Here is a 6,671-nt window from a genome sequence, read left to right as displayed (position 1 = left end):
TATTTCATTACTGTGACTATTTTTATGCAATTAAGTTAAACGCAGAGTAGAAAACAGATGTATTTTACTAAATAACACTTGGTACACAAAGCATTTTTATCTTCAGGAATTTTATACTTACCTTGCTGACCCCACCAATGCATATAATAGGTAAGCAGCGTTACTGACCCCACCAATGCATATAATAGGTAAGCAGCATTACTGTTAAGCCTAGTGGGAAACCAAAATGCAGATTAGTGATGGAGCAGGGGTGATGAGCCTTTGATGGCTTGTGTCTTTTTTTTTTCCCCCCACTTAATTTTTCTCTGTGTTCACTGTGGTTTTACTCTGCTTCAGTCTATCTAGGGGAAGGATTACTTTATTCTTGAGTGCTTGAATGACCAAATGGATATTCATTCTAGTTTGAGGTTCTCAGAAGATGGCAATTTCTGTATTTGCTGAATTAGCTTGCATTAAGCTGTACCGAATTTTGCAGTGTCTTTAACTTTCTTAGCATAATATTATTGAAAAGTGGTCATGTAACCTGTTTTAACATTGATGTGATTTATCTAACACGGCACTACCGGAGAAGTTGTGCTCCTCAGCCTCGCCCCGTTGAACAGGACAGCTGGAGGGAAAGCATGAGCTCATGGAGACGCTCGGCACCACCTAATTTCAGAGTCTGATTCAAAGGATGTTTCTGAAGGTAAGCATTATGGCTAATACCAGGAACTAGACTGCGTGCCCCCTCTGCTGCCAGCGTCTTGTACGTCACCTATCCCGATGGAGAAGCGATGTCGCCGAGGGGGGTTCCGCAGCCCGTAGCGATAGGGGCGGGGGTAGCCGCTGAGTGCCGGCGGTTTGCTGCTCGGCTGGCTGCGCTCCCGCGCCCCCCGGGCAGCTGTGCCGAGGGGTCCTGCAAAAGGGGGGGCTCCGCGCCCCAGCAGCCCGGCCTCCGCTCTCGCCCCGGCTCCTCGGCGGGGAGCTCGGCCCGGCCCGGCCCGGCCGCTCCTGCTCCTGCCTGCGGGCGGTGCGCGGGCCCCGCCCCTTCCCCGCCCCGCCCCTCAGCGGCTCCGCCCCGCCCCTTCCTCCCGGCCGGCTCTCGGGTGGTGCCTGCGGCGCCGCCGCTGCCCTGGGCGCCGGGAGGCGGCGGGTCCCTCCCCCGCAGCCGCCCAGGCACCTCCCTCCCGCCCGCCCTCCCTCCCGCCTTGGGCCGCCGCGGTGAGTCACGACGGAGGAGGCGGCCGCTCCGCTCCGCTCGGCTACGCTCGACTCGCCCGCCCGCCCGTGCTGAGCGCGCCCGGCTGCCGCCGCCGCCGTGCCGCAGGACCGCCGGGGCCGGCCCGGCCCCGCACGCAGGTGAGCGCGGTCGCCCTTTGTGCGCGGCGCCCGGCCGTGAACAAAGGCGCTCGCCCGGGCCGGGGCGCCGCTCCGCCGGCCCCGGGCCTCCGCGCCTCCCCTCTGCCGCCCCGCGGGGGCCGGCTCCCGCGCCCCCTCGCCGGCCCGGCGGGGAGCCCGGCTCGGGGCCGCGGCCCCTGACCTCCCCGAGGCCCGGCGGCGGCCGAGCGGTCGTGGGCGCTGGCAGGCCGTGGCCCCGCGGCACAGGTACGGGAGGTGCCTTTTTAATTTTCTGGCATCATCTCTTACGTCATGTGGCACCCTGTTTCACGGCGGCGGTGTCCCACCCCAGCAATGGCCGCGTTTTTGTGGCAGGTGAAGTCATTCCCACGTAAAGCTGCTTAAGGTGCGCTGGAGCCGTCGCGAGGGCAGGTGTCACGTCTGCAGGCAATAACACACGGTATCTGGACACCCCGGCTCAGGGCAGCCCCCGTTTGTCTTACAAAAAGTGTGTGATGCTGCACAGCGTCCTGGCCCTCGGCGTGAAACACCGGTAACTCGCGTGGGAAAAATGCTTCTTGGCTAGTATTTAATAGAGGGCTTCACTTGGAGGTAATTTCTACCTTGGCTAAAAATTGTGTTTCTAGAGCATCCAAAGCAGTGCTCCGTAACTTTCGATTTAGTGTAAAGATGGACAGTATTTGTTGACACACAATGGTTCTGTATCTCTTGGAAAGATACACGAGAGAGGAACAGCATCATTTTCTGAATCAGAATACATCAGTCCTCCAGAAAGCGGATGAGAGATGATACTAGTTTCTGCTTCACGTCCAGATGTGCTTCATCAGGGTACATTTGACTTTCAGACTTGCATTTGCTTTCTCCTCAAGAAGAGAATATTTTGCTCTGTTGTGTATCATCTTTTATTTGACCGTTCCTCATCTTGGCACATCGAACAAAATAAGCTTTGATGCTCTGTGAGATCAGAGCAAGACATTCTGCAGATGTGGTGGTTTAAAAAAAAAAAAACAAACCCACCAAACTCCAAAAAACAACAGACATTGGAGGCCAGTTAGGTATGCTTGTTCAGTTTTCTGATCTGAGTTGGCTCCGGTATGGTGACAGGCATGTCTATTGAGTATTTTAAGAATATGATTTTTAAATACATTTACAAAATCAGAATTTTATATTTAGTTTTTGTTGGCTGCTGAACTTGCAAGCTGTCAACTTCTCTTGCTCTTGGGATTTTTGGAGCTCACATACGATGTGAAATAGCCTGCTGAAGGAGAAACACTATGTAAATGGTGAAAAGAGAGGCGAAACTACGTAGTTCGGGGGGGTATTTTTAAAGTATGGGTATTCAAGGTGAGGGGGCATGCAGAAAGCTACATATTACTACTTTTATTAAATGCAGGCTTATTTTGTTACCAATCTAAAAGCTATTGTTTGCCTTGACAAACAGATTCAGCTGGAAAATGGTGGCAGGTGTACTTCAGATACATTGGAGTTGCTTCACTTTGCCATTAGCTGAAAAAGCATCATCTCTTTTATTGTATCTTTGGCATCTTGTTAGAAATTGGCAGCTTCTTTAGTGTAATTTAGAATTTTTGGTAAATGGATTTGCATGCTCTCCTAGTTGATGTGGTACATCGTAATAGTGTAAATCTACAAGGAAGCATGCAGGATTGAACAAATGCAAGAGCAAAGGCCATTTTGAACAATATGACTGGTAATTGGTTGGCTGAAGTTTTATGGCTTACCCAAAATTGTTTCAAAGCAGTCGTTCTCTTAGTTAATTTTAAGCATTGCGACAGAAGTTATGAAAAGTTATGTAGGACATAACAGTGCTTTTCAGGATTCTTTTTGACTTCGAAGTGGGAAGATACTGAAATCTTCACCAGGAAAATCATCCCATAGCCTGATAGGAGTCATTGTAATAAATGCATATGAGATATAACACAGTTGTCATTTGCCTGAATGCCTGTTTGCAGCTAGGTGTGTGGGGAAAGAGGGCTATTTGCTCACAATGTGAAGCTTCTGTCTGTTGTCTTAGCAAGAATTGGTTAATATTCATACATTTCACCAGATATATAACATAATAATGTTAAGTATTAGGGCTGCACAGAAAGCAAGTTCTGAATCCTAATTTTATGGGAAATCTGTAGTTGTATCAATTTCTGCTCTCTTCCATTTTCTCCTTCCCCCATCCAGGGTTTTAGAGTACTTAACTTTGCAAGGGGAGAGAGGGGTTTCCAAAACAGTTTGTGTTATTTTCTAAACAAAACCAGAAGTGAACTGAAACAAAACCTAAATTTTGTCATTGCAAACATTGACTGTGATACACACCTATTGCTAAAAATTAAAAATCATCCTGCAGTTGCATACAGGCAGATAAAGCTAACATCTGAACGTGTTTGATACGGTGAAACTAATGTTAAAGGTTGATGCTTTGCCTAGGAAACAACTTGTGTGAAATTGATCTGTTTATATTAGTTTAATATGAGTTTTTTCCTCTCCAGAATGTTTGTCATCTGTAACCAACATAAACATTTATGATTTCTAGTAAGTATTTCAATTCGTAAGTTTGTTGTTGACTACAAAGCATCCCTCCTCAGCATCTGACCTAGTTTTAAGTGTCAAAAATGCACCCAAGTGCTGTGCATATAGAGAGGGAATAGGCTTTTGAAGGCTGCTGTTGAATATGGTTGGAGAAACTTCCAGTAGAGTTTTTTCCAAAAAAGAAGGATTGGGTATCTTCAGAAATATTTCTATACGTGCAGATGCGAAACTGTATTGCTTTTTATTGCAAGCTGTCATCAGATTGGATTTCCTGCTGAAATGCAACAAGGACAGTAGCAGCTGTTACAGCTATACCACACCATTGTGTATATAATGCAGAAGCAATTGAACCTGATGTTAATGTTTTTAATTGGGAAAATTGTAATCCTAATAAATATGCCAAATGTTTATATTCTGGGAGTTGGCATAAGTGTTATAGCTAGAAGGTGATTATAATTCAATTTTCAGATAGTAAGAGTAAATTACTTTTTCTGCTATGTTTCCAAATATGTTAGTAGTCATGATGGTAAAGCTGGTCGATCATGTTCTTATTTAAACTGTCACCATGGTACTTCTGGAATGATATGGTGGGATATTCAGTCAAAAATAAACCTTGATTTGTAATCAGAAAGATGTAAAAAGATCATAGTGTTTAATAGTTTTAATTGAGCCCTCTTTAAAACAGCACTTAGTCCTGTATGTTTTTCCAGTAGACTAACTGAAATCCGTCATATCTCATAAGAGTCTCTCGGAAAGTATACATATATGAGTATTCTTTGATTTTTTTTTTTTTTGTCTTCTGTGTTAAACCATATAACTAGAAACCATACATAATTCATATTGCCTTTTAAAAAAATTTCTTTTAAAATAACTCTCTGCGTCACAGACATTAGAAAGATTTTTTTTTTTTTTTTTTTTTTTTTGTTCAGAGTTCTGATTTGCTGGAAACGTAATAGTATCCATTAATTTAATTTCAGTAAAGCTACTGCAGTATACAAGTATGTGAATAGTCCCAGAAGGTGTTTATGTTTTGATGCTGATGTACATCAAAGATGTAAATTATTGGAATGAAAACATTTTGTTGCCTACTCCACATCCTAAGAAATGTTGGTAGTCTAATGGTCTTGCTTCTACATACATGGGAGAAATGATACGTAAATAGGTTTTAAATGTACTAAAAACTTTTTACCAACAAACTTAATTTCATTTAGAAAAAAAACACACTTGTTTACTGTTGTTGCTGCTGTTGTATCTCTGAGAATGGATGAGACTTACAGTTCTTTTTCCCTTTAAAGAGCCGTGGCCTGTCCGTGAACTTCGATTGGCATAAGAAAGCAGATAGACCAGAATGAGCAAAACTACGGAGTGTTAATAGGTGAGAAGAAACCAAAGATCAGAAAAATAACTGAAAAACCTTAGTTGGTAATTGAATAAGTAGAACACTTATTCAGTTCTGACTCTGCGATTTATTTTCAGACTCATTGTTGGGGAAACATTATGTAACAAATGCTCAAAAAAATGAGGAAAGTTAATTTCTTGTTTCTGCTCCCTACTGGTGATTTGACGGAATGTTACAGTGCTTATGTATGGTTTAAATGTCAGTTTGAATTTAGGAAGTGTAATCATACATCTTGCTTTTCAATAAGTATTTTCAAGGTTTTACAGAAATCAAATCTGCCAAGCCTATTTTTCTTTTTTAAAAAATAATGTAGACATAATTATTAATACTGTTTTAAAAACAAACAAACAAAAGCCCGCAGCCTAAAAATCTCATCTGGAGATAAACTGCCATGAAAAAAACCCTAAAAATTTAAACTTCTTGCGTTATTGGAATTCCTGTGACTGACTAAATTAGCTACTGATTGGGGAACAGAAATGGAGCCAATAGATTTGTACAACCATTACACTTGTCTCAGGGTGTTCTGTTTTATTTCCTGCAAATATCTAGGCCAAGAATTTATTTGACTTTTCAGAAAGTCCATTTTCTCTGTTATGAGGGTAACTAACAAATATGGAAGCAACTTAAGTAATCAACTCTGTTTATGACCATGACCAAGCTGTGAAACTTTCTGACTCAGTTTATCCTTCTATAAAATTAGTTGACTGCTTCACAAGAATGTTAAGATGTTTAATTAAAGTGTAATTGTTTTGCCTCTGAACTCATCCAGGTTCTGATTCAATGCACACTGAAGTCAGTGAGGAGCTTTTAATTAATTTCATTGAGCTTTAAATAAGTATACATGTACGTGCACCCATGTACACTTAAAGGAAATGTGACCTAAATTTTTGCATCAGAGTTTCTGTAAAGGAGCAGCATAAATACTGAAACAATTTAAGGTAAACTACTGATGGAAGGCTTTTTGTAGAAATGAGAAGGGGATATGTGCAACTGTGGTGATTGCTGGTGCCTGTTGTCATACTAATGTAATTTTAATAGAGTTTCTTAACTTTGAGTGTGCTGGATCTTACATGGAAAACTGGAAATTTCATTGTGTCCTGGCAGCTTGCTCAGTTGATCAGGGGAGGCAATATCAGACTTCAAGATAAACACAGTTAACTGGATGTTTATGCAAAAATGATCAGCAATAACACACTTAAAATATAATTAACTTTAAGAGTTGATGCCAAATTGAGAAAAATAGGACCATTCACATCTGCTTAGCTGCTTTTTTTCAGGAATGTCTGTAGATGCCAAATAATACTCATTGGTTTATGTGGAATTCATGAAAGGTTTTGCTTAACTTCAGAAACATCAGGTTTTTTAAACAGAACGTTTATCACTGAACATTTGGTCA

At 42.4% G+C, this 6,671-nt stretch overlaps 1 protein-coding gene across 6 annotated transcripts in view; it reads left to right on the top strand.

The window, feature by feature from the left end:
• Positions 1 to 652: 652 nt before the first annotated feature.
• The window catches only part of CTNNBIP1 (catenin beta interacting protein 1), a 33,297-nt gene continuing 27,278 nt past the window's right edge, over positions 653 to 6,671 (top strand). For 2 of the 6 annotated variants that reach the window (XM_050909585.1, XM_050909589.1), the window contains exons 1-2: positions 1,206 to 1,338; positions 5,172 to 5,251. The gene's annotated coding sequence lies outside the window, so the exon portion shown is untranslated. Of the gene's footprint in view, positions 686 to 1,205; positions 1,339 to 1,866; positions 1,930 to 3,836; positions 3,880 to 5,171; positions 5,252 to 6,671 lie in introns of those variants that run through there. The other 4 variants (XM_050909586.1, XM_050909587.1, XM_050909588.1 and 1 more) reach the window with 4 other exon arrangements.

This window comes from Gymnogyps californianus, chromosome 21 (genome assembly GCF_018139145.2).
Source record: "Gymnogyps californianus isolate 813 chromosome 21, ASM1813914v2, whole genome shotgun sequence".
NCBI lineage: Eukaryota > Metazoa > Chordata > Aves > Accipitriformes > Cathartidae > Gymnogyps > Gymnogyps californianus.
This window is presented reverse-complemented; position numbering and strand designations above follow the sequence as displayed.